This window comes from Cygnus atratus, chromosome Z (assembly GCF_013377495.2).
Source record: "Cygnus atratus isolate AKBS03 ecotype Queensland, Australia chromosome Z, CAtr_DNAZoo_HiC_assembly, whole genome shotgun sequence".
NCBI lineage: Eukaryota > Metazoa > Chordata > Aves > Anseriformes > Anatidae > Cygnus > Cygnus atratus.
This window is the reverse complement of record NC_066396.1, coordinates 24,151,882-24,176,953: the sequence shown is the minus strand read 5'-3', so window position 1 is coordinate 24,176,953 and position 25,072 is coordinate 24,151,882. Positions and strand designations below refer to the sequence as shown.

Here is a 25,072-nt window from a genome sequence, read left to right as displayed (position 1 = left end):
TTGGGTTTGGAAAACTACATTGTGTGCTAGAATCGCTACTGCATTATTGTCATTTTGCTGAAGGATTTGCTAGCTCTCAAAAAACTAATATGCTCAGATAGTTACACAGCCAGCAAGGAAGTGAGAGTGTCTCTTCTGCTTCCAGCCATGTGCTGTGGCAGGGAGATGGGAGTAGAAAAGTATCTTCATTTTTTCATGTAGAGTTTGGCGATTTTCTGCCATAGTGGAAAGTAGCATTTGTTGGTCAGGGACCACTCTGCAGGGCATCTCCTGGAGCACAAGCACAGCCTGGAAGGAGGTGGAGATCTCCACTACAATGATTTTATCAACAGTTAAGATATGTGTATTTTCAAGTGCAGTTCCACTCTGGAAAATGTCTGTGTAGAAAGACACCTTCCTTTTTCAGGTCTTGTATTACAAAGGCACTGTATTTCTAAAACATGTTTTTCTCAGCCTTGGAGAAGCACTGCTGCAAGCAGAGAGGGAAATAGCCCATAGCTTATCGTACACTGCTAAGACAGTGGTCAGCTGAATTTCAACCTGCCAAAACGTTACCACGCTACCAAGGAGTGAGGGATGGAGAGCTGGACCCCTGGCCAAAGCAGCTACAGGAGAGAACTGGCTTCTGCTGAACAAATAAACCAGTGTGACTTTCAATGCTGGGGCTGGCAAAAGGAGACCTTCATTTGAGCGTTATTTTGTGTAGACCAACCTTGTGATGTTGTGAAAACCTATCTCACACCATGTCATGAGCCTGGCTCAGGATGCACGGCGCACGTGTAGTCCCACAACTCTTATTTGCATATCAACTGCAAAGAAGAGAACTACATTTTGAGGTGAATTTAAGAGATTACATAGTCTGTGATTGTATTTTAGATATGTGTCTGTCTGCTTTTCTGAAAAAAAAAATACTGAAAAATGATACTTATAGAATGAATTATAACCTTTGGAACACGACTGAATACAAACGAGCTCTGAATACTTGCTGACAAGGGAGAGAGCTATGCATGCTGCTCCAACAGCATCCACTGGTGTTGGAGTCCCACGTTGGCTATCTAGTAGCTACTAGTATCATTATCTTAACCATGAAGGTTTTTTTGTTGTTTTGCTGTTGTTGTTGTTGTTGTTTTTGTTTGTTTTGTTGTTTGTTTTTTGTTTGGTTATGTTTTTGTTTTGTTTTTGTTTGTTTTTCTTAAACAAATATTAATAAAAATACTATGTGCAAAATGTGCAACTAGATTTGCAAATAACTTAAATGATTGGTAGTATTTAGGAAATAATCTGTATCGGTATTTAAAGTACAAAGTGAAGACTTTCCTTTCAAAGCAAAGAACGTATTCAGACAGGTAAAGAATTTTCTGAGGTTCAATCATAGCAGAATTACATAGGAATACATAAATAGTCTACCCTAAGTACGAAAGGGCATTACTCTCTAGGGTATGAAAGCGGATTTGGGGGCTTAAATAGTAACATTTTGGGGAGACAGGAGTAGTGGGGGAGTAGGAGAAAAAAAAACACGTCACTGAGCCCAAGTTCAAGTTTGCATCTTAGCTTATGGCCATATATTTCTACTATACGCTTCTCAAGCAGAAACTGATACTATGTTCTGTGATTGCAATGTAGCAAGACTCAGCTTTGCTGTGTGGGTCTGCAGTTATTTTTGCACAGATTTGATAAGTTCGGTGGAGCCTGCATAGACTGGGCTTGCTGGTCACATGTGGATCACCTGGGCAATTAAAGAGCAATAAATCAGGCATTTCTTCAAAGCGTGGGATTCCCAGGACACCTGCATATCTGTGGTGGGAAAACGGTATGCTTTTCTTCCAGATACTCTTCCAAGGCTCCTGGACCCTGGAGATCCCAAGAAAGAAACAGCATCTCAACAGTACTTCCACTGCATGAAATATTCATGTTGGAAGAGCATACTTTGGGCATTATGCACCCCTGAAGTATCTCTTCTGCTTGAGCCAACAGGGCAGGCAGGTTTGCACATTGCTGGTTTTGTTTAAAAATTACTGCATGAGAATTTAAACTCAGTCCCTTGAAGATGGCATTCAATTAACCAGTCAAAGAAAGAAAGTCCTCATTCCCAGTTACTCCACTGAGCACCATGGGGCTGTGTGCCCCTGTAGGGCAGGGTTTGTTGTACTGCTACTTGCTCGGCAGAAGGAAAAATTGAGTACTTGCTCTCCAAGCACTTTGTAGGATATTCCTATCTTTAAAAAAGCGAAATCCCTCCTAACAGAAAAATGAGTTACAAGAAATCCCAAGCAGTTATATGGAGCTCTGTCTTCATCACTGTTACATTGCTGTTTTTCAAGCAAGAATAGAATTAAAGACATGCACATTAGTGAAATTCTCTTACTTAATACAGTATTGGTCTTGAGTTAAACATGTTGGCTCTAACTTTTCAAGCATAAAACAGTTATCTGCCTTCTCTTGGCAGGTATCTGTGTTTTAAGGTGGTGCACATGGTCTACTCATACTCCCTCTTGAAACCATATGGCTACTGTATTATCTGCACTGCAGTGGCTGTGCAGTACAGTAAAGGTGATGAAGGAACAGGCTAAAGGAAAAGAGACTGTGCCCTCACCCTCCAGAGGATGCTAATAAAGCAGCAAATCCCAGAACATGGCCAGCACCACTCTTGTGTAGAAAGCAGGACGTTAGCACAGGGAATCAAAAGCTTGGAGCTGTTACTGCCATGACCCAAAGAACAAGAGAATGCTGACTTCTACTCTATATAAAAAGGGACAAATAGGCAAGACAGATGTCCTGGATGCTAGGGCCAGATTTTTATTTTTGCCAGCCTGTAACAGATGTGTAACAGCATGTCTAGCTCCTCTTTTTAAAGTACAATTAATTAGACTTTTTATGAACCCAATGGATCACATACATACACATTGGCAAGCAAACCTATCAGACTCGTGGCACTGAAATAAATGCAGAGCAACACTTCCCAAATTACTGGTTGATGTAATCCTTGGATACTCCCTAGATTCATGGCTTGCTTCAGCTGAGTCTTCCAGTCTGGCATGAAGACAAAGCAGAATAAAACTGCAGAAGTGAGGCTGACAGTGAGAACAAAGACTGATGCTGCCAGCAGGGACAACTTTCTCAGGACTGCTGCTGAGGGGGCATCACTGAAAAGGACAATGATGCTGTAGTGCTGTTGTGCTTCCTTAGCTCTGCAGGGAAGAAAAAAAAAAAAAAAAAAACACATAAACCATGTATCGTGTTTATGTAGCAAGGTTTGGATAGAGGTCAGCTGCAGGGGTGGCCACTGTGAGCAGCTGCCCCATGTCAGACCAGCATCAGCTCCAGCTGGCTCCAATGGGACCCGCTACTGGCCAGAGCCGAGCCAGGGAGAGACACTGGTTGGGCCTCTGGGAGAGCAGATTGAAGAAAAGGGGAAAAAAAAAACCTGCTGTGCTACAGCAGCCTGGAGAGAGGAGTGAGAAGCAGCCCTGCAGCCCCCCAGGTGAGCGCAGCAGGAGGGCAGAAGGTGCTCCAGGCAGGCAGCAGCAGTTCCCCTGCGGCCTGTGGAGAGGCCCCTGGTGGAGCAGGCTGTCCCCCTGCAGCCCATGGGTCCCACATGGAGCAGATCTCCACGCTGCAGCCCATGGAGGAGCCCCCGGTGGAGCAGGTGGATGTGGCCTGGAGGAGGCTGCGGCTCATGGAGAGCCCCCGCAGGAGCAGGCCCCGGGCCAGAGCTGCGGCCTGTGGAGAGGAGCCCCTGCAGGAGCAGGGGGTCTGGGGGGAGCTGCCGCCCATGGAGGACTCGTGCTGGAGCAGTTTGCTCCTGAGGGATGAACCCCATGGTACATAGCCGTGTGGGAGCAGTTCTTGAAGAGCTGCTGGGAGTGACCCCATGTGGAGCAGGGGCAGAGAGTGACCGTGAAGGAGCAGTGGAGACGAAGCATCAGGGACTGACCGCAGCCCCCATTCCCTGTTCCCCTGCGCTGCTCGGGGGGAGGAGGTGGAAGAGGGTGGATGGGGGAAGGTGTTTTTGGTTTTTTTGGTTGTTTGTTTTGTTTTGTTTTTTTCTCACTTCTCTAGCTTTTTAGTAATAGGTAATAAATTTTATTAATCTTCCTATGCTGAGTCTGTTTTGCCTGTGACGGTAATTGCTGAGTGATCTCCCTGTCCTTATCTCAGCCCTTGAGCCCTTTGCATCATGTTTTCTCCCCCTTTCCCTTTGAGGAGGGGGAGTGAGAGAACTGTTGTGGTGGATCTCAGCTGCCCACCTGAGTAAAACCACCACAGAGCTGCAGCAGAGTAAACTGTCAAATCACCCCTTTCAGCCCCTTGCTTCCACACTTAACAGGAACAAAAACTGGGAGTGATAGAACGGCAGGTCTCAAGTGAGGTGGCAGAAAGAACACAGAAGGTGTTTGCACACAAAACAGGCGGTCTCCTCAGAGCTGAGCAACAACTCCAGGCCTGTGATGCCGTTTGCCCCCCCCCGCCTTGGGAGCACAACCAGCAGGAAATGAGGGGGAGCAAAGCCTGCGTCCTCTGCCTCGTCAGAGGTTCCTGGGGCATCTTGAGATGCACCCAAGGGTATTGCCTGCTGCGGCCAGCTCACACTGGTGCCTGGAAAAGCTAGAGTCCCCTGGTAAAGCCTAAGCTGCAAACACCATGTTTGCAAAAGGCAGCAGTGCAAAACACATCGTCCTTCCCTCAGGAAAGAAGATGAAGCAAAGGAAAAGCTGTGCAAGTGGCAAGATAAAGAAATCCGCAATGTCTTCTCCAGTGCTGAAAACAAGAAGCAGAAGCTGCAATGGCCTCCAGCTTTGGAGGACACCCCCCCTCTCCTAGCCTCCCCCAGGGCAGGTCAGTGGCTCCCACCTGCCGCAGGCAGCCCCAGCAGCAGAGGCAGCCACTCTGGGTACACAGTGCGGTGCGAAGTGTTTACATTTTTTCTCTTCCTAGCCTCCCAAATGCCCCCTCCCAGGGTTTTGCTCAGTGTCTAGGCATGCCCGCAACAATCTCAACAGGCATGAACCAGAGCAGGTGTTTTGTGCTCCAGGGGAAAGAATGTAAAAACATTCCTGGAAGGCCCATTACTCCTTCGCTGGGGTGATCCATGACAGGATGGGGACACCTTTTTTTGGTTGGGGCAATGAACCACGAGGGATCTGCAGCCCCTTTGGATGTCCTCCCCTCCAATATGGTCTCTCTGAATCCTCCCAGGCAACAAGGAGACCTGGAAGAAGGCAATGGAGTGGTTGATGCTGTTTTGTGCAGTTTATGTTGCTGGCACAACTTTCCCTTCTGGCTGGGCTCCTCCTCTCCCTGCTGCTCTCTGCCATTGCCTAGGTTGATTGCTTTGCTCGTACCTGCATCAGCAACTCAACCTTCTGACTGCTACCATCAAAGGTGTCCCTGCAGGTACTGTCTTAGTACCCACTGCAGAGTCTTTTCCTTTCCTGGGGAGCAAGAAGGCTTTATTGTACACCCTTCAAGTGCATTTCCTAAGGGTTACTTTTAATCTTCCTTCCTTCCTTCTTTCCTTCCTTTCTTTCTTTCTTTCTTTGTACAAAGCTAGTCCTCACCTGCAAGGCTGTGGATAAATTCAGTTCCTCACTGTGCACCCCATGAAGATTAAAACCAGCTCTCTGGATTGATTCTGGAATAACTACATGTTTCTTTCCAAAGAGGACAGGCCTTTCCAGTGCAGCCCAGCAGCCAGCAGCTCCCCAAGCCCAGTTTCTCCTCGCAACCAGCTGTGTCCAGACGCCACTCTGCTTGCGAATGCTCTCTGGTTCCCTGCCTGGGAAACTCTTCATCTCCAGTTTGAAATGGTCAGTGTTCAACATTGTCATCAAAAATGGTAGCTAAGTGTCATGTCCCATTGACTTACACAGGAATTTCACATCTGCATGTCTCTTGCCATAATTCTGGTAGAGTGGAATTATTGTTCTGCAAGTCTCATTTCTGTACAGCCCAGTTTTGACAAATAGGCATTTTTTGAAATGAAAAACTGCTTTATAAGGAAATTCTTGACCTCATGAAGTTCAACAAGGCCAAGTGCAAGGTCCTGCGTCTTGGCGGGAGTAATCCCAAGCACCAGTACAGGCTGGGCAGTGAATGTATTGAGAGCAGCCCTAAGAAGGACCTGGGGGTGTTGGTTGACAAGAAGCTCAATATGAGCCAGCAATGTGAGCTTGCAGCCCAAAAAGCCAGCCGTGTCCTGGGCTGCACCAAAAGGAGTATGGCCAGCAGGGCGAGGGAGGTGATTCTGCCCCTCTGCTCTGCTCTTGTGAGACCCCACCTGGAGCCCTGTGTTCACCTCTGGGTCCTTCCACACAGAGACGACATGGACCTATTACAAGTCCAGAGGAAAAGTCGAAGAGATAATCAGAGGGCTGGAGCACCTCTCCTGTGAGGACAGGCTGAGGGAGTTGGGGTTGTTCAGCCTGGAGAAGAGAAGGCTCCGGGGAGACCTTACAGCGGCCTTCCAGTACCTAAAGAGGGCCTACAGGAAAGCTGGGGAGGGACTCTTGGTCAGGGAGTGTAGGGATAGGAGGAATGGCTTTAAACTAAAAGAGATCAGATGTAAGGAAGAAATTCTTCACTCAGGGTGGTGAGGCCCTGGAACAGGTTGCCCAGAGAAGCTGTGGATGCCCCATCCCTGGAAGTGCTCAAGAACAGGCTGAACACTGGGGGGCTTTGAGCAACCTGGTCTGGCGGGAGGTGTCCCTGCCTATGGCAGGAGTGTTAGAACAGCATGATCTTTAAAGTCTCTTCAAAACCGAACCATTCTAGGATTCTGTGATCCTGTGGTTCTGTGATTCTGTGAACTAGCAGTCTGTAATCCCTTCTATGATTTTTCCCTTTCTCTCCAGGTAGGGAGAGACACTTGTACCAGGAATCATGGACAGCTCTGCTATGTCACCAGAGTGTATGATGTATCAGTCCTCCTGGCTGGTGCCTGCTTGGCTAGCCAAGCCTTGGCTAATCAGGGTGGTGAGCATACTCATATTTGCCTAATAGTTCGTTCTGATCTAACTACCTTTTGTACATTAGCCAATACAATTGCTTTATATTTAAAAATGTGTATATCACACACATAGTGTCCTTGCACTAACAAAAGGTAACATCTACAACCCATAGCATCTACAAGTAAGCAAACTAGCAGCCACAGCAAGTAGCACATTTTCTCTCTCATTTCTCCTGCAGCCTGTAGTGACAGCACCGTTTTCTGTTTTTGCAAGTGTCTAATCCAGTGACTGCACTTACTGTGAGATGCTCTCTCACTTTATCCTACTTTTGTCTACAGAGTCAAAGTATGCATGTGTGGGAGTACATCATGCAAGTATTGCTTCACAAGAAGGACTGACAAATTTTTAAAACATTTTTCTCTGATCTCACTTCTGGAATGACCCCTCTGCCTTCAAAGAGAACTTCAGCAGTTTTATGCCAGCACACTAGCTTTTACTGCTGATGCTAAGGGGAGAGGAAGTGTTTCACTTTCAGAGAGTTTGTATGTGTGGATCTTCCTGGTATACAGCAGAAGGCAAGGTAAATTTTTTGAGACATTATTCTGCATTACTCAGGTGGGATGGGTCCATCTCTCTCATTCTACCTGGCTGCTGTAGAAAATAGTGCCATGTCTTCTTCAGTCCCCAAAATCTATGAGTCCAAATGCCCTTCAGTTGAATCAAAATGTCTGAGGTTGGCCAGGACCTATGGAGGCCCTCTGGCCCAACCCCTACTCAAGCAGGGACACCAAGAGCAGGGTGCCCAGGGCCGTGTCCAGGTGGCTTTTGAAGATCTCCAAGGAGTAGACTCCACAACCTCTCTGGGCAACCTGTGCCAGTGCTCCATCACCCACGCAGTACAGAAGTGCTCCCTGGTGTTTAGATGCAACATCTTGTGTTCCAGTTTATGCCCGTTCTGTCACTGGGCACCACTGGAAAGAGCCTGGCTCCAGCCTCTTTGCAGCCTCCCTGCTGCTATTTATAGAGTCTGGTAAGATTTCCCTTTGAGCCTCCTCTTCTCCAGGCTGAGCAGTCCCAGATCTCGCAGCCTCTCCTCATAGCAGAGGTGCTCTGGTCCCTCCATCATCTCTGTGGCCCTTTGCTGGACTCTCTCCGTCTCTTTCTTGTACTGTGGGCCCCAGAACTGGACACAGCACTTCGGGTGTGGCCTTCCCAGTGCTGAGTACTGGGGAAGGATCACCTCCCTTTAACCTGCTAGCAACACTCCTTCTAATGCAGCCCAGCATACCACTAACCTTCTCAGCTGCCAGGGCACCTTGCTTGCTCACGTTCAGCTTGGTGACCACCAAGACCCACAGGCCCTTTTCTGCAGAGCTGCTTTCCAGCTGGGTGGCCCCCAGCCTGTTCTGGTGCCTGTGGTTGTCTCTCTCCAGGTGCAGGACTCCGCACTTCTCCTTGATGACCTTCATAAAGCTCCTGCAGCCCACCTCTCCAGCCTGTCAAGGTCCCTCTGGTTGGCTGCAAGACCCCCTCGTGACTCTGCCAGTCCCCCCAGTTTTATGCCATCTGTGAATTTACTGAGCGTGCACATTGCCCCATGATCCATAGCGTTAATGAAGATGTTGAACAATATTGGATCCAATATTGACATCCGGGTTACACAGCTAGCTTCTGGACACCAGCTAGGCTTCATACCATTGACCACCACACTGAATCCACCTACCCAAGCTCTCAACAAAAATGTCCACCCTGATCACTTAAAAATAAAAATAAGAAGAAGAACTCCACAACACAGAACTATTTTAAGCTGCTGCAGTAAAATTAGCTCTTTATAATGGAAACTTTGTGTATAATCACATCTCAGTGGGATGTTTGAGCTTCACCATGACATTCTGGTGAAGCCGATCCCCAAGATTTTGTGGAGGTCCAATGCCCACATAGTTACTGCTTAGCAACCAAGTGCTTCTTCAGGGGAAAGTGAACCCTTTTCAGCTGGGGAGTTGGTTGCTGTGACTGCCATCCAGGAAGGAGTAGGAGAGCTGAAACTGTGAAGTGAGTGGCTGTCAGCATGTACATCTCCACAAAAATACCAATGGCTTTATTCCTCACACCATGATTTCTGTTAATAGTTGTACCCAGGGCAGCTTAGAGCCAGCCACTGCCTTGCAGAGCTACCTGGTGCTCTGGGGATGTACAGAGGGCTCACCTGTTTCCTCTGGAAGGATATTGCTTACAGGTCTGTGGCAGGAGTGCTTCTGCCAGAACCCAGGCTGTTCTGCACGTCCCTCCTTCATACAGTCACACCAGAGATCTTTTATATGCTTCAACAAATTTTAATCAGTCCTCAGTCCAGATGGCCTTAGCCCAGCTTAGTCCCCATGCAGCCAGTGGGGAGATGGAGCCAGCTGAGGTTCAGTACTTTCTTGGTGTGGTGGACATCTGTCCTGCCACCCTTAAAATTATCACGGGAGACCTTCCCTTTATGGTGCAGCATCTATGATCTTCTTCCAGATCTCTTCAGTCATGTTGAAAATCAGATGAAGGGAAGGAGCAGTTGCTAAGAGAGGCTGGGAACAATGATTATTTTCCAGTGAGCATGGGCCCCTCCATAGATGTCTGACCCAGTCCACTCAGAGTATGTTCCAGCTGCAGGATCACTAGCAAAGAGATGCTTGTCCTGGATTATCAAACCTGCCTGAAGTTGGACTCAAGTCGATATTTTGCTCCTTTTCTGAAGAATTTGTGCTCTCTTTCCCCCTTATTACAACCTTCTGCATCCTTCCCTGCCAAAAAAAAACAAGACACTGTGTATGGAGAGGAGACAAAAAGGAAAAAAAAAAGTGTTTCTCAAATGTGTTTCAGCTGTTGTCTGTGTTAAAACTGACTCAGTCTTTAATAGCACACTACCTAACTTATCTCACACTCTCAGTTTTTCTTTCATTTTCATTATCTTTTAGTAAGTCCTTCCTGATGTGTGATTTACATTGTTTGGCCACTTCTTAGGGTCCTTTCTGTAAATTTTAGGAAGTTACCTTGGAGTTCCTTCCATAAATATTAAGGCATTCTTAACCAGCATCCTATATGGTCTCTGTGGCAACATTTCAGAGCTATTTTTAGGCCCACAGTCTTGAAGATTAGTGTGCAGAATTCATCATCACTTTGCTCTGGGAGGTTCTCTTGTCCAATAGGATTTTAAATTCTGCAACCTTTCTGACAAGCAATCTAGTACTTGATGTTCCTTGTGGCTCCAGATTTTTAATTTGTGCCAAATGTAAATGTTCCTTGCTATGATATAAGCAGTGACCTTTCTCACAAGTGACATGCAGAAAGATCTATCTTCTTCTAGTTTGCAGATATTTTTTACATTACTGTGCTTCTGCTCAGTCTTTTCTTTGCTTAAGTCCAGTTTTTATTCTATTTTCTCAAAAGTCATATTTTCCATACCTCTGAACAGTCTTCTATGCCTTTTCTGGGTGCTCTCCATGCTCTGTAACTAGTCTGCTCTTTTTTTTTTTTTAACCTGACATCTATGGCCTAATACAAGAAATTAAGACCATCTAGCATTGAGTCAATAAGCCTTTTTTTTTTTTTTTCCCCCTTAGGTCTTGTTTCTGTTTATGTACTTCCAGAAAATATCTCCCTTTTCTGCAAAAGTGCAAACCTTCTCTGCTTATGATTCAGTAAAACCTACAGAGCCATTCTTGAAACACAGCTGCAAAAACAATTTTTCCAACCCTATGTGTAACTTTATTCTTGCCTAATTTCAGAGTATTTGTGCTTATTCTTCAGAGTTGCACCCTCTTCCTATTGTCAAAGTCATTTTAGGCTCTAATTCTATCTTCAAATAGCCTTGTGACTTCAAATAGCACTTCTGACTTAGTGTCATCAGGCTCTTGAGTAATTCCCGTTCCAGCACCCAAGACATTGAAGTTACTCTGGAATAGCCATGAACTCATGAGTCTCCTGGCCTCCACGTCCTGGTTATTACAGGACTTCATGTTCCATCTAGGCACTATATAATACATTTATATAATAATAATAATAATAATTACAACGTAAGAATTTTTTTGAGAATCCCTTTTGTTGTCATTTCTGGTCACCTATTGTCCATAAGGGGGCAATATATGGCAAGAAGAACAGAACTGCTGAACTGTGGGAGGGCTTCTCAGGACCCCAGATTATGCCTATCTTTGGTTTTCCTGCTGGAGCAGCTCCACTTCACTTCACCTAGAAGGTACGTGAAGGACCCCAACCCTGTAGTGCTATTGTTTTCAAAACCAACATTCTTTCTGCTGGCTGTTGAGAAGCTTGTTTCATTTTGCACAAATATGGCCTTTGATTAGGACGGCTGTGCTATTTTTAACATTTTATTTCCTGTAGAGGATGAGAAGAAAATACTTTGAAGCAAACAGAGGGCAACAGATCCTTCCATTCTGATATGCCGCATCAAGAACCATTACATGATAGCTGCAGAAGGAAAGATCATGCAGAGCAGGTCTGTGCAGTCTCACTCTCTTTCCTGTTAGGCACAGACCTAAAGCTGTGAGCAATCAGTCCATACCCAGAGGGGTTACTAAGCTGAGGTCAAGGGCAGTGAACTGGAGGTCAGGAATTGTACTTATTAAGCAAATCTCTCAGACTTTTTGGTTAGCTCCATCTGCTGCCATCTGAAAGTCCACTCTGAGCAAATTGTACTTGTTAAGTATTTTGGTGGTATGGTAATGTTTCTGAACACATGCCAGGAACAACAGCAAAAAATACCTTCACAATGCTAGTGACTAAAATCATTAGCTTTTATAGAGGCCAGCTTCCCAATATCATTCAAATGCCAGGCAGAGTCAGCCCTGAGCATCTCTTTCAGAAAATGAATCTGCTTGCTGAAAAATAGCACAAGAAAGGAGAGTAAACTCGCAATTATTCTGCCTTTCCATGGAGCTGGGGATCATGGTGTGGGTGATAGCACATATTCCTTAGGCTTGGGATGGGTCATCCAGCAGTTGTTGGGTTTATGGCCTGGTGCTACAGGGTTGTAAAAAAAAAAAGTTTTAGTCTCTGCGATGGTGACCTTTCTGCTCTGCACTGCCTCAGCCTCTTCTTCTTCTGTGCCTGGCTTCCTCTCTAGGCAGCAGCAGTCACCACCAGTGGAACTCAGACTTATTTCTCTGTTTGACTCTTCTGTTATCACACTTACCATTGAGTGACCCAAGAAAAGCAAATTTTAGTCAGGGCAGGTTCTGTGCTGACAGAAATTGAGCCCTGTAGTGTTTTTGGCTGAGATAGAGTTAATTTTCTTGATAGTAGCTTTTATGGTGCTGTGTTTTAGGTTTGTAATGTAAGTAGTGGTGATAACACACCCATGTTTCAGTTGTTGCAGAGCAGTGCTTGCACAGAGCCAAGGCCTTTTCTGCTCCTCATGCTGCCCTGCCAATGAAGAGGCTGGGGGTGCACAAGGAGCTGGGAGGGGACACAGCCAGGACTGCTGACCCTAGGGGGCCAGAGGGTCCTGTAACATATGGGGTCACAATCAGCAATAACAGCTGGGTAAAGGAGGGAAGGGGGGGATATATGGAGTGATAGCTTGTTTTCTTCCCAGCCCTTATGCAGTACAAGCCATGATTTCCGGGAAGTGGCTGAACACCTGCCTGCCGATGGGAGGTAGCAAATGGATTCCTGTTTTGTTGTCCTTGCACACGCGGCCTTTGTTTTACCTGCTAAAGTACCTGTATCTCATCCCATGAGTTTTCACAGTTTTGTCTTTCTGATTCTCTGCCACGCCCTGCTGTGGGAGGGAGCGAGTGGCTGCACGGTGCTGAGCTGCCTGACGGGTTAAAGCACAACCAGCCCTCAGGAAGAGGTGGTATTAATGCCTGTGTGCCCAGCCCGAGCCATTAGCCCCAGTAAAATGCTGTGCAGGTGGCTGCTGTTTCTTGTTTGGTTTCACATCTGTCTGTACCTCCAAGCAGGCCCCGAGGCAGCAGGCCCCACTCGGCCTCTGTGTAGGGTTTTGTATAGGGTTTTGTGAACGGCCCCCAGCACCCAGCCTCTGCTATGCCCAAAGCAAGACAAAGCAGAGCAAGAACAAAAGGACTCAGCTATGAATGTGTGTCCTCAAACTCTAACTGAAGTGTGTATGGTCCCCTAACTGGCTGTGCAACTCCTCATTTCAACATACTCTCTGACATTCAGGGTCAAGTGCAGGCTCTAAAATTAGAGCTAACAAGAAGATGAAGAACAGGGAGGAAGGACTAGAAGTGATTTAAAATTCTAAAACTGAAAAGATAAAATTTTTCCTTCATGAATTTGGTATGAACAACAGATGGTCCTCAAAAAAAAAAAATCTGTCAGAAGAAAGGAGTCTAGGATGAGTCTGCATCCTGCTTGTGCTGCAATGGGACCATAAGCAGCTGAGAGGATAATGCAATTGTTTGTTCTGTTGAATGGAAATGTCCATCCTATAGTGGTTCTGTCTGCAGAAAAATAAAAAAGCTCTGTTTTTTAATTCAGAGTTCCTTCCTTTTTTTTTTTTTTTTTTCTCTGTAACTAGTGTGGCACACATTGCAGCCCTCCTTGTACCACTCACATTATGTGATACTGAAAAACCCAGCCAGTTTGAAACCTTGGGTTGACTTCTCAGGGAACATCTTCATTAATAATCTATTTGTGCAAGAGCTAGACAATTTCTCTTTAATGATGTTTTTAACAGGATTGTTCCTCAAATAGAGCAGTGAAGAAGAAAAGGCAAATAGCAAGATCTTTTATTTTGTTGACCCTAAAATATATTTCCAGCCCTCCAGACATTTGCTTAGGCATACAGTGTGCTGTTAAACAGATGAATTGTTCTTCTACAGAGGTGTCTCTGTAAAGTTTAGCTGTTGTTAATGAAAACCTTAGCCTCCTGAATGTTAAACACATTGAAACCAATTGCATTTGACCTGTGAGAAATTATTTATCTGCTTAAAAAAAATAATATTTCTCTCTCCTGCTCTCTGACAATGCACAAGTGACATCTGATACTGTTTTTCCTTGAACTCTCTGCTAAACTTTTACTGAAGTCAGTGTTTTACCTGCTTTGGTGGGTACCCCAAAATTTGTCAACAATGAAAAACATCTTCTCCTCTTTTTCTTTTGTATTTATAGTCCTCTTAAGCTGCTTCCTAATCACCTGTGAATCATTTTGAAAGTGGAAGCCGAGCAAGTGGTTCTCTTGTGGTACATTTTTATATCGAGTAATAGGGTTATTAGCAATTTATGCCTCCTTTGATCTTTCTACATCCTTCTATGGCAGGTCTGTGACACTGTGTTTATATGGAAGGTTACTTCTAGATCTAACATACAAAACCTATGTCAGACTGGACTGGTTAAAAGCTTAATGTTTACCAGATGCCAAATGGAGAATATTTTGAGGCATTTCCTCCTAAATAAAGGTTTGGCCCCTCCATCCTGCAAATCAGAGGATGCTTCCTCAAAGCAAATTCTTTCTACTCTGGCTTTGATATTGTGTTTCGTATTCTCCCTTCAATTTGTTTCACTTGGCAGTACTGAAATTACAGGCCAGCCATGAACATGTGTTCAACTGAGACAAAGCACACAGAGTGCAAGAGTCTTGTTGAATTTCATGAAACATTTTTCGTGAATGATCATCCTGGTCTCTGGGCCTTGAAACTCAGTGAAATGACAAAGCTCTACTTTTTCCCGTTGCTTCTGAGCCACTTGGACAGATCACTGTCATTTTGAGGGGAACAAAAGAGAACAAGTTAATTTCAAGCACGTGGGAAAGAGAAAGACCTCACAGTTTCATCCAGAGGTGCATGTGTCAAATTCAGACTGAAGCCATTAGAGAAATACTATTCAGAGACTATTCCCTCTCCTGCAGAATCAGTCCTCTAATTGCTCGAATCTCCTTTATGCCATAGTAAGATCTTGACACTTATAGACTAGCTCCTGTTTTACCCCACTGTCAACAGTAGACACTATATTCCCACATTTTCAGGCATCCAATGTAGTGGGAACAGCAGGCAGCACAATAATATTAAACTAAGAACAATAATTAGGAAATATTCTATTAGCTAGAGCATTTCCCCAGAGGTAGAGGAATCTGGCTTTGATGAATAATAGCTTCTGCATGTTCTGTGGTTTTCACCCATTAGCTGCTCCAAGTACATGTGTGAAAAAGGGTCTTTGTGCTGGAAATGAAGTATTCAGAAACTGTATTTCAAAATGTTATCAGAAAATGTTTCTCTATACTATAAAAGTTTCCACCCTGTATACGTACTTGCTGCTGTTCCTGCTTTGTGGTAACTTCTGCATGAGGAAAGACCATTTTTGTAATTAAATAAAAATAACACTTGAATGTGAAAGATATTTGCTGTTTTTTAGAACATTTTGATTTCTGGAAACAGACCACCTGCTGCGTAGGACCCTCAAGTCTCCTAGCTAATAATCTCCTCTCCACTTGGGCTTATTTTAGCTATTGCCACTTGAAACTTTTAATGGTTTCAGACACCTACTGCCTTAACGCAAGTTTTCCAGCCCCTCTCTACCACTCTGCCTGTTCATATATCCGAGGATTATAAATAGTTTTATTTGTAAAATGGTCACTGGAGATGGAGGTGGAGAGACAGGAATAATCTGAGAGTAAATAGATTGTTAATTCCCTTCTGAGCACTGAGCTGCTGATTCACTCCCAATCAGTTCCCACACAGCCCAGGCTGAGTCAGCCCAGAGGGTGTTGAATAGTCAAGAGCAAAGACGATTCAGAGGATAATGGTTCTGCAAAGACCAAAACAGAAAAGTGATTCAGAAGAGGGAACTAAAAGAAGAAAAACATATACTGGAGGGAGGGGGAAAAAAAATCAAAGGGGAAATAAAAATAGACAAGCAGCCCCTGCACTGCCACCCCTGTGTGGGAAACAAAGGTGTTCATGGAGCTCAGAGAAGAAACAGAGGTGAATGAAAGGAAAGAAGTGGATGGAAGAGAAGATATTAAAAAAAAAAGAAAAAACAAAACAAAAAAAAAAAACAGAAATAGTATCAGAGTGAAATCATCAGGGGAGAACCAAAAAGGAAAAAGAGTGTAGGCAGAAAATGGGCTTAGAGCAGGGAAAACTTCCAGGTGTCCTCAGCCAAGCCACTAACTTCCCATCCATGTAAGCATTCACACAAAAGCTTGCAGACAAAAATGTCATACTATGCATGTCCATGGAGAGGAAACAGCAAGTGTGTGGCCCCTACGGTCAAGGACTTTCCATTCTTTGCCAATTAGAGAACATGAGATAGAAAAACAAAACAAAAGAAAAAAACAAGGTTTGTGTGAGAAATGGGCACTCCTGAAGCACACTCACCCAGATTAACATTAGGCTTCTCTTTGCATTTCCTGGGAATTCAAAGAGGGGTGCGAAGCTCCTGACTTGGATGCTCTGAATCAACCCGTGGGACATTGCCACAACCTTTGGTGGCTGTGTGACTTCTCTCCCTCCTCACACTTTGTTCATGTGAAAAGCAAGTAGCTGCTGCAGTGCTGTGCCTCCCACAGCAGTGAGCTCGCAGCTTGCATGGAGCACATCTCAAATACATTCTGCCACAGTAACACAGCCTCAAATTTCCTTCTCCCTAAAGCTTCCTGTTTTAAAATAGTCTTTGCATATTTAATCTGTGCTAGTTTAAGGAGACCATAGGGAAGGCTTGTCAACAAGAAGACAGAAGGAGAGTGTTAGTGAGAGAATATATTGCCTTTCACCTGGCATATTTAACACACAGTAATGGCTAAGATTTAGGCACAAACTAGTGGTGCTGATGCCATAGCTGGAGGACAAGCACTTAAAGTCACATCCCTGGACACATGACTCTTGTCTGTGCAGAGCTATATGGATGATGCAAGGCCCACTTGACCAAGGTGCCTACGTTAGAAGCATGTTTGCCCTCAGATACACGTGGGGTGAGTGGACAGAGGAGGTAACCAAGAGGATAATTCAGCTTTCAGCTGGCCTGTTTTGTCTGCATGCTCCCCTCAGTCTCCTCAGTGAGTCTGCAAGGAGACAAGAGCACTCTTCCCCAGCCTTATCTCCTCAGCCAGATGATTAAAGGTAGGAGGGGTTGAGCCCAAGTCTACAAACCCAATTTAAGCACCAAAACAGGTGTTCAGGTTAGGTTGCCTAAGTTCCTCCAAGAGTATATTGACCATTCATGAAAGAATACAAATGGTAATTTCAAGTAATGGTGATATGAATTCTTGAGTAAAAATTAATCTCACCTCATTGCTCTAGGGAGCTGGGATAGACTCAGCATCCACTTGAGCCTGCTGTGTACTGATTTAACACGCAAATGCTTTCCAAAGCCGATGGAAAATAAAATTAACAGTTCTGGAATATTGTTCATACCATCACCCTCTCTGCCAAAGGGACAGACTTGTATGATTGTGGTTTATTTTCTGGCAAGCTCTCTAGGCTTGTTTAGGGGAGGCTGTTTTACTTTATTTTTGATGTGTATTCCCATCAGATAAGGCAAACTCAGAGAAACACTCATCACACTTCGAGTGAAGAGCCTTGATCTTTGAGATACCCTCTCTCTCTTCACGGACGAGGAGCAGTTTCCAGGGTCTCAGAGCAGCTCTCTGAGAAAATCTTGTGGAATGGAGGTAGTTGTTACATCTCTGAGACTCCAAAAGAGGCATCCAGTGTTGTGACTGGTGACTTGAGGAGTTTACCACACGGTGGCTGTAGCCACAGAGAATATGACTGTAATGAAGGACCCCAGAATGTCAATGCCCATCAGCCTCACAAAGCCTCTGACCAGCTGTAGATTTCATAAGCATTTAATCTATTTTTGATTTTGTTGCCACAGAAGCAATCAATCTGGAACAAGCAAACATGGAACACCTTTGAAAAGTTCTGTCATGGTAGTGGGAGAGGAAAATGGCGAGTTCTCCTGTGCCACCAGTACAGGCAATGGGCACTGCACCTGCCCTCACATGCCTCTGTGTTTCTGCAACATGCTACTCAGTGGAGGGAGTCAGCAGCAGGAACAAAGAAACACAGCTCTTCTGAGAAGATCCTTGTGTTAATGCTTGCATACTCATTTCATGGGACAGTCACACCAAAACAGTCCTCTGAAGAGAATTTTTGTTTGTTCTGCAAAAACAGAGGGTGCTGGTGACAGAAGAACAAAACCCAAACATTTTAAATAATGCGTCGCAGGTATGGCTGAGTTGAGGTGTGCTTTCATTGAAATATCGACATTGTCAATGGCATTTCTGGAGAGTGAGCGTTGGTGCAAAGAGATGAAATTGCATCATTTGGCAGACACAAGGTGACCATCAGCATCTCCACAACTCCTACATGACGTAGGTTCTCAGGAACTGTGTGAAGAGCTTCCTCCACCCAACACCACCTCCCATGCCTGAGGAAGCCCACACCTATACATGCTGCTGTTACTGTTCAGAAACTGCAGCCACAAGCCACTGCGGATCTGCAGCCAACCAGTCTGGGATCAGAAGGATGTATCTGAGGTGAGAGATACTGGAGCTGCACCATGAAGCTCATCCACCCTGTGGGTTATGGATAGGAAGACTGAAATTGAAGCTGAGTTTGAGAGAACATGGCATCCTGTGACTACTTCTGGCACACGTATGCCCATTGCTAACCCTACCATTGGAGGCACTGAGTGTGTTAACTGCAGGGAGCATTCCCCCTGTTCCAGCAGAGCTAAGGAACCATGGTGGAGAAAGAAGGTCTCCAGATGTTAGACACTGAGGTCCTGGGGGGCACAGGGACCTGCATGCTTCAGCCACTTTATATCCATGAAAAGCAGCATTATGCTCGAGTGCCTTCAGGGGCTTCACAGCCCAGCAAGGGGGAAACGCACAATTAACTTGGTGTTATCATGTTTTACTGAGTAAGTGGAGAAAAGAATGCCCACAGAATTAAGGGGACCAGGAGGTTTCTTCCTCTCCTCCCTCTTCTGAAAATGAGTGAGACAATAAAGAGTGCCTTTGGCGGCTCCACAGAGGAAATCGCTTTTGATTTTAGACATCCTATTTTTACCTCATCGTGAGAACACCAGCTAGGTCGCAAATTCTCCAAGGGATACAGTAGTGGAAGCAAATTCTCCCACCCCACAAATATCAAGGTGAGGAAATGGAGCTGACACAGACAAGACACAGAGAAAGTGCAGGTGCAGTGCAGACGTGTAACAATTTTTTTGTTCTCTGATAGGTACTACCTTCCACTGGCATATGAAAAACGTTTAAAATGAGTTATTTGGTTATTCTGCTCACATGAGGATTTCTGGCAAGTTTGGGGGCTTTTAAAGCAGTGAATTTACTGTACTTCATTAATCTGGTACCATTTACTAGGTCATTGATTGGTACAATAAAAGACAGCGCCAAGAAACAAAGGCAGGCAGTAAAAATCTAATAAAGCAAATGTTACCTATTTTTACATGACTGCTATTGCACACAGTCTGAAACCTGCCAGAATGAATCACTTCAGAGAGAAGATGAAATCTTTTGGCTCTTCTTTTTCGGAATAAAATAACAGTTGCTCGCTTCAGTCAGTTTTCACATGGAAAAGGCACACGCAAGTTGTACCGTCCTCCTCAGCTCTGGACGCCTGGCTGCTGGTGTGGTGGCACAGAAACCCTTCAGGCCATCATGCTGCCTGTGCCCACATGGACTATGTTGCATGCCATGATAGCAGATATGTTGCTTGTCTCCAAATTCAGATGGAGCTCTGCCAGCTCTCTACAAGGTACCCTATTCACGCCTCACCATGCTACAGGCCCCAGGCAGTCCTTGCTCAGCTTGTACTCATACATGGGCAGCTCAGAGCCACGAGGGCAGAGCAAGGGGCTCCAGTTGTGCGTGGGCACCTCTCTCTCACCATCATGTTGGGTGCTTTGCTGTGCTACTTAACCCCTGCAGCAATTATCTTTGCTGCTCTCCTCACAAAGCTGCTCTGCGTTGACTTACCATCAAATCACAACTTCGTAGTAGGGACAGGAAGAGAAATGGAGGTATCTACACCTTTTGAACGATGCTACAGCAATAGGAAACATGTCGGTTTGATTTTTTCTCTCTTTTCAGAGGTTTTATAGCTCTTAACCTGAATATGATATACATTTTATAACTTACACGCACGAACACATGCCTAACTTCAGTGGACTGTTCCCATTGGAGTTCAGTCTGTGCTTTAGTCAGTTGCTTAATCAGTGGCTGAAGGTTAATACAGAAACATTGATTCATTATATAAAAAGAATTACTAACACCTTAGCACACTAATAAACTGCTAATTGGTTTCTGCTTATTGCACTGATAGGATTTAAGACAAAATCAGTATATTTGCAAAACATTTTGGGATCCTTATTAAGCAGAAATGAGTGGACTTTCTCTGACTTATTATGTTTGACTGTAAAAATGATGTTTGTTTTTACTGATAGTGTAATTAATTGTGTCCAGGTTAGTTGGAAAGCTTTTTCTGTCAGCTAATGAGTTAACGCATTGAGAAAGTCATGCAAGCATGTTTTTTCAGTAGCTCACTGTTTGGTGACATAGTTCTGGTTTGTGTGTATGCTTGACAGATGTGGACCTGGAATCTTACTGGCATTTTCTTTTGAAAAAAAAAAATCTTAAGAAGGAATAATGATAAGCAGATTTTTATATATATATATTCTGCCTAGAAGGCAAAAAGATTTTGTCTGCTAAAAGCATTCATTTTCTGCTCAAAATGGGCCATCTCAAGAGAATGCAGATACCACGCGCAACTTGCGAAGCTTGCATCTTAACATGAAGACCAGTGGAGATCACAAGAAGACTGAGGGGAGAAAAAGACCCCTCGGGGAAAAAATAAATAAATAAATAAAGTGAAACAGGAAATGAAGGCACACTCAAGATAACAAATTAATTTGTTGGGACAACCCCTTATCTATTAGACAGCTTCATCTGGAAAAGACCAACTTCAAACTTGTTGTCCAAGAGTATCCGGCTTGCAATTTGTTTTAATTCTGTTGTTCTGATGAATTCCCTTACATAGGGATGGTGTCTTATGACCTGAGGTAATGCTTCCCAACCCTCTGGAAAGAAGATTGGCTTCAAGGAATTTGAATCCATTATGTGCAAGATGTTTGATTGTCTGAAAACTGATTTTACTTCATCAGAGGACAGAAAATCAGATTCCCTCCTTCTACAACATCGTACATCAGTTTGCTGGATACCTGAGGCTAGGTACTTGAGTTACCCAATGCCACACTGGGTTTAGGAAGTCAGTTAGACTACTATGGGGGTTTTGAAGCAGAAATATTTTTGCTTTATGTTCTCAGGTGTGTTAAAGACTTAGGACATTGGGCAGTTCAGAAGGGCAGAGAAACAGTAACTGAGAGCTGAGCTAAGCCTCCAAGTGAGAGCAATGGGTGCTCTGGGGAAGATCAGATCCTGACATGAGCAACAGCATTTGGAAAACCTCATTACAGCTCCTCTGTCTTGGACATCTTCAGAAAACACCCTCAAACCCTGACTGAATCTGCAGCTAGATGGGCATCAGCATTTGAATAATGTTCCCTTTCCAAATGCTGAGAACCCCCCAAGCTTGTGCGTACTGTACACCAGCACACCAATTAAACTATTGCATCATTTTTGGAAGATGAGAGGATGCTGACTTGAGTGGTAACATGGGAGCAAACCTATCCTTCCCTTGAACTGATACAGCAGAAAGCAGGACTTCAGAAAAAAAGGTCTTCTTTCAGAAAGCTGCTATTCTGCACACAGGTTCGATTAAAGAAAAAAAAGTGAATGCTCTCCATTGTACTTATCTACTTGTTGTTCTCCAGCTTAAATTACACATTTTATTTAATTTATTTTTTTTTCCTATTTGACTGTTGTCCAGCCTGAACACTTCTTAACACCCCGCATTTCTCACTTAAATGGGAAAAGTTCCTAACTGGAATGCCTCCCAGAGGAAGATACTTGAGGTTGGTGTTATTTCTAGCAAAGAACACTGCTTAATAGGGCAGTGCTAAATGGGAACACCAACCACTCATGGCTTTTGCTTGCCTCCCATTCCTGCTGGTGCTGCTGGCTCCTGGAGGCTCTTGCTCTCTGCTCCTCAGATGCCAGATCTCCAGTGGGCCTCAACTCTGAGACCAGCACAAAAGCTGCCAGTGGCAGCTCTCTCTTGTGCTTTCAGCACTGGCTGTGAGTGCTGGGCCCCTGTGCTGGAGATGAGCTGGGGAAAGCCCCGACCCCATATCAGCTGGGGCCCCCTCAGAGCTTCACTACTACAGGGAACCACATGCCAGTCAGTGGAGCCAGAGGCCGCTCACAGGCTGCTCCTCCTGTGCCAGTCGCACAGATTACGAGCACTGCCACCTTTCCACGCTGCTTTTCTTCCCTGTGGGAGTGAGGATGTTTGGCGTAGGAAGCACTGTGAAGAATCTGCGTGGCTTTGGAACAGTTTCTTCTCGCAGCAATTTAACACTCCGTTCCAGCTCTCCCACTGAGATGAGCCAGCTACCCCACTGTAGCCTGGATCAGGTTCTAATCCTGCCACATCATCAGTCTAAATGGGGAGAAAACAACGTTTATTGGATTGGCTAAGCTTTCAATTAAAATAGATGGAATACTAGAACATTACAAACGCTTAAGCAGTAAAGTGAGGACAGGATAAAAATGAATGGTTTTAGAAACCAGCACTGAGAGAGAAAAGAAGCTCTTAAGGAAACCCAAGAGCACAATACATCATATCTACCAGGGAGAAAAATAAGCTCTAGGAAAGGAAACCATATTATTATGATGATAAAAGGAACTATGTTAGAGTGATTGTCTGCAGACTCCAGCATCAAAATTAGACTAAATCATTTCTTTTCCCAGAACTGTGAAAGAGCGGTTTCCTCAACAAGAATAATGTGTTTACCAAGTATTTTTTGTGCTGTTTATTACTGAGCCTTTGCAGAAAAGGGCTCTGATTCTTTTTTCTTGGAAGACAGCACTTGCCAAAGTAGCACCTGAGGCTTCCCATGACCCATCATTCAGGAGGTCTGTACACTAGCAGAGAAATGATGTTCACAGTCTGGTAATACTCCTGGGTTTCCAGAAATCTACAAAGCATCTCCTCTTTGCATGTGTTCCCAAATGACTGACCTTCATAATATATGGTACAGGTTGCTGAGAGCTAGGAATTCATGCTGGGAACTAAAGCTGGATCCCCTTTAGTAGCATGGGGATGAAGCAGCCTCAAGCAGCTGTCTCATTATAGTTCAGGGGTTTGTAGTAGCCAGATGAGATCATTCAAAAGAAAGCACTTAAATAACTAGTTCTAGAGACCACTGAACAAACCCTGCCCAGTCGAACAGTCCTTGAAGTCTAGACATAAATAACCTGGATGGCTACACTATACTTGATATGACTGGATAATCATTGGTATGTGCATAGCAGCACAATGTGTGTGTGGCTCTTACTTTTGGAAAGCAGTTTGAATGTATCAGTGCTGTATCATATACCAAGCAGTGAACAGCTGAGGCCAGAAAGGCAGCAAGGACAGAGCAAATGTGCTTGAGCATGGTTAGCTCCTGCTATGGCCACCCAGAAAGACACACTAGAGGCTCTGTGTGGAATGAACAAGGAGAAGGTGCCCGATGAAGAAGTGGCAATGTCAGAGTAAGCATGCTTAGCACAACGTGGTTAATCTCAATAGTCTGTGAGTACTCTGCTTTAGCTAAATCCTTGGATTGTTGTTGTATTGAACTGGACTACCCCAGGCTCCTTGTTAAAACCCAGGACTGCTCATCTTTCTGCCCCTGTGGTCAAACAAAGCTTTGCAAATAAACATATATTCCTCTGAATATCAATCTCTCCCCACATATATGCAGTGGGGGGAGTATCCTCACTTCTCTCTCCTACTTCTACAAAAATGCATCTCCTTTGTGAGCTCTGATCTTTTCTTTCTTTCTTGGCTATGATTTGTGCAAAGAAAGATGTTCTCCTGCTGCAAATTCCACTCTGCCTTAGAACCTGCTGTGGATTAATTACCCTTCCTCTGTCACATCCACCTAAGCCAAGCAACAGCAGGAACAGAGGAAGGGGATCACGCAGACTTTCTCGGCAGAGTAAGCATGAAGCAATGGCATGATTCTTTTAGGTGTTACCCATCTGCTCCATCCAAGGGATTTGATTTTTGTTTTCAACTCAATTTCACCATCCATGGTATGGAAACATTCTGACCATAGTTTTCAATTGAGAGAAAAATAGAATTTTAGTTCCCCTTTTCAAACAGCCTGATCACCCGGATCACCTCTTGCTTCTGCCACCAGCCTAATGAAACCAAAATATTCAAATTGATGACCAGCTCTTCACATGATCTCCTTCTCTGCAGCATGGCCAGCAGGTAATGTAGTCTGCTGGGAAGCCATCTTCTGAGCACAAGCAGGGAAGAGAACCTGAAAACTAAAAGTTCCTACAAACCTTCATACCATGTGAAGTGCACCAGCCCAGACTCACAATACCTAGAATATGTATTGTGTATTAGAATTGAACATACCTAAAAGTGTTAAGATCTTTTAGATCCTAACTGTTAAATCTTTTATTTTTTGTCCATTTAGCACATAGATGTACATAGTATCTAAATTTCAACCTTTTCCTTCCAGTTTTTGAGAGCATGTTGACCAAACCTTCTCTTTAGAAATGCCACAGAAAACTCAAGCTCTGTGCTACCTTTTAGGTTGCTCCCTACAATAAAGTTCCCTGTTCTCGGTTGCTAACTGGCTGCTGATTGGATTTCCTTCCTTTGCCCTTTGCTTCCTACCACCTAGAATTCCACCTGGTTATACACCTCAAAAAATTAGTGCTCGCCTGTCAGCGTGCTAGCTGCCTTGTAAAACTCTCCACACAAAAGGTAAAAAACTTAGGAGAAAACAGTGACCTGGATTTACAAGCTGACAGAGAAAGAAGATGAGCAGATATTGTAAAAAGATAAATGTCTAGAAAAATAGAAAGGGAGGGAGTTATGCTGGGACTAAAAGATAAATTGTTTTTATCTTCCATACCAACTGATCACAATTTTCATTAAAGTAGTTTGAACTGATGCTGTGGAGAAAAAGCGGAAAGACAGAAAAAAATGATTTTTTTTTGTCAATTTGGATTT

The 25,072-nt window shown here is 44.4% G+C and overlaps 1 long non-coding RNA gene across 1 annotated transcript in view; it reads left to right on the top strand.

The window, feature by feature from the left end:
• The first annotated feature begins 11,146 nt into the window (after nucleotides 1-11,146).
• Nucleotides 11,147-25,072, top strand: part of LOC126913651 (uncharacterized) — a 38,493-nt gene continuing 24,567 nt past the window's right edge. The window contains exons 1-2 of the long non-coding RNA XR_007709303.1: nucleotides 11,147-11,181; nucleotides 11,328-11,442. This is a non-coding gene — a long non-coding RNA (uncharacterized LOC126913651). The remainder of the gene's footprint in view (nucleotides 11,182-11,327; nucleotides 11,443-25,072) is intronic.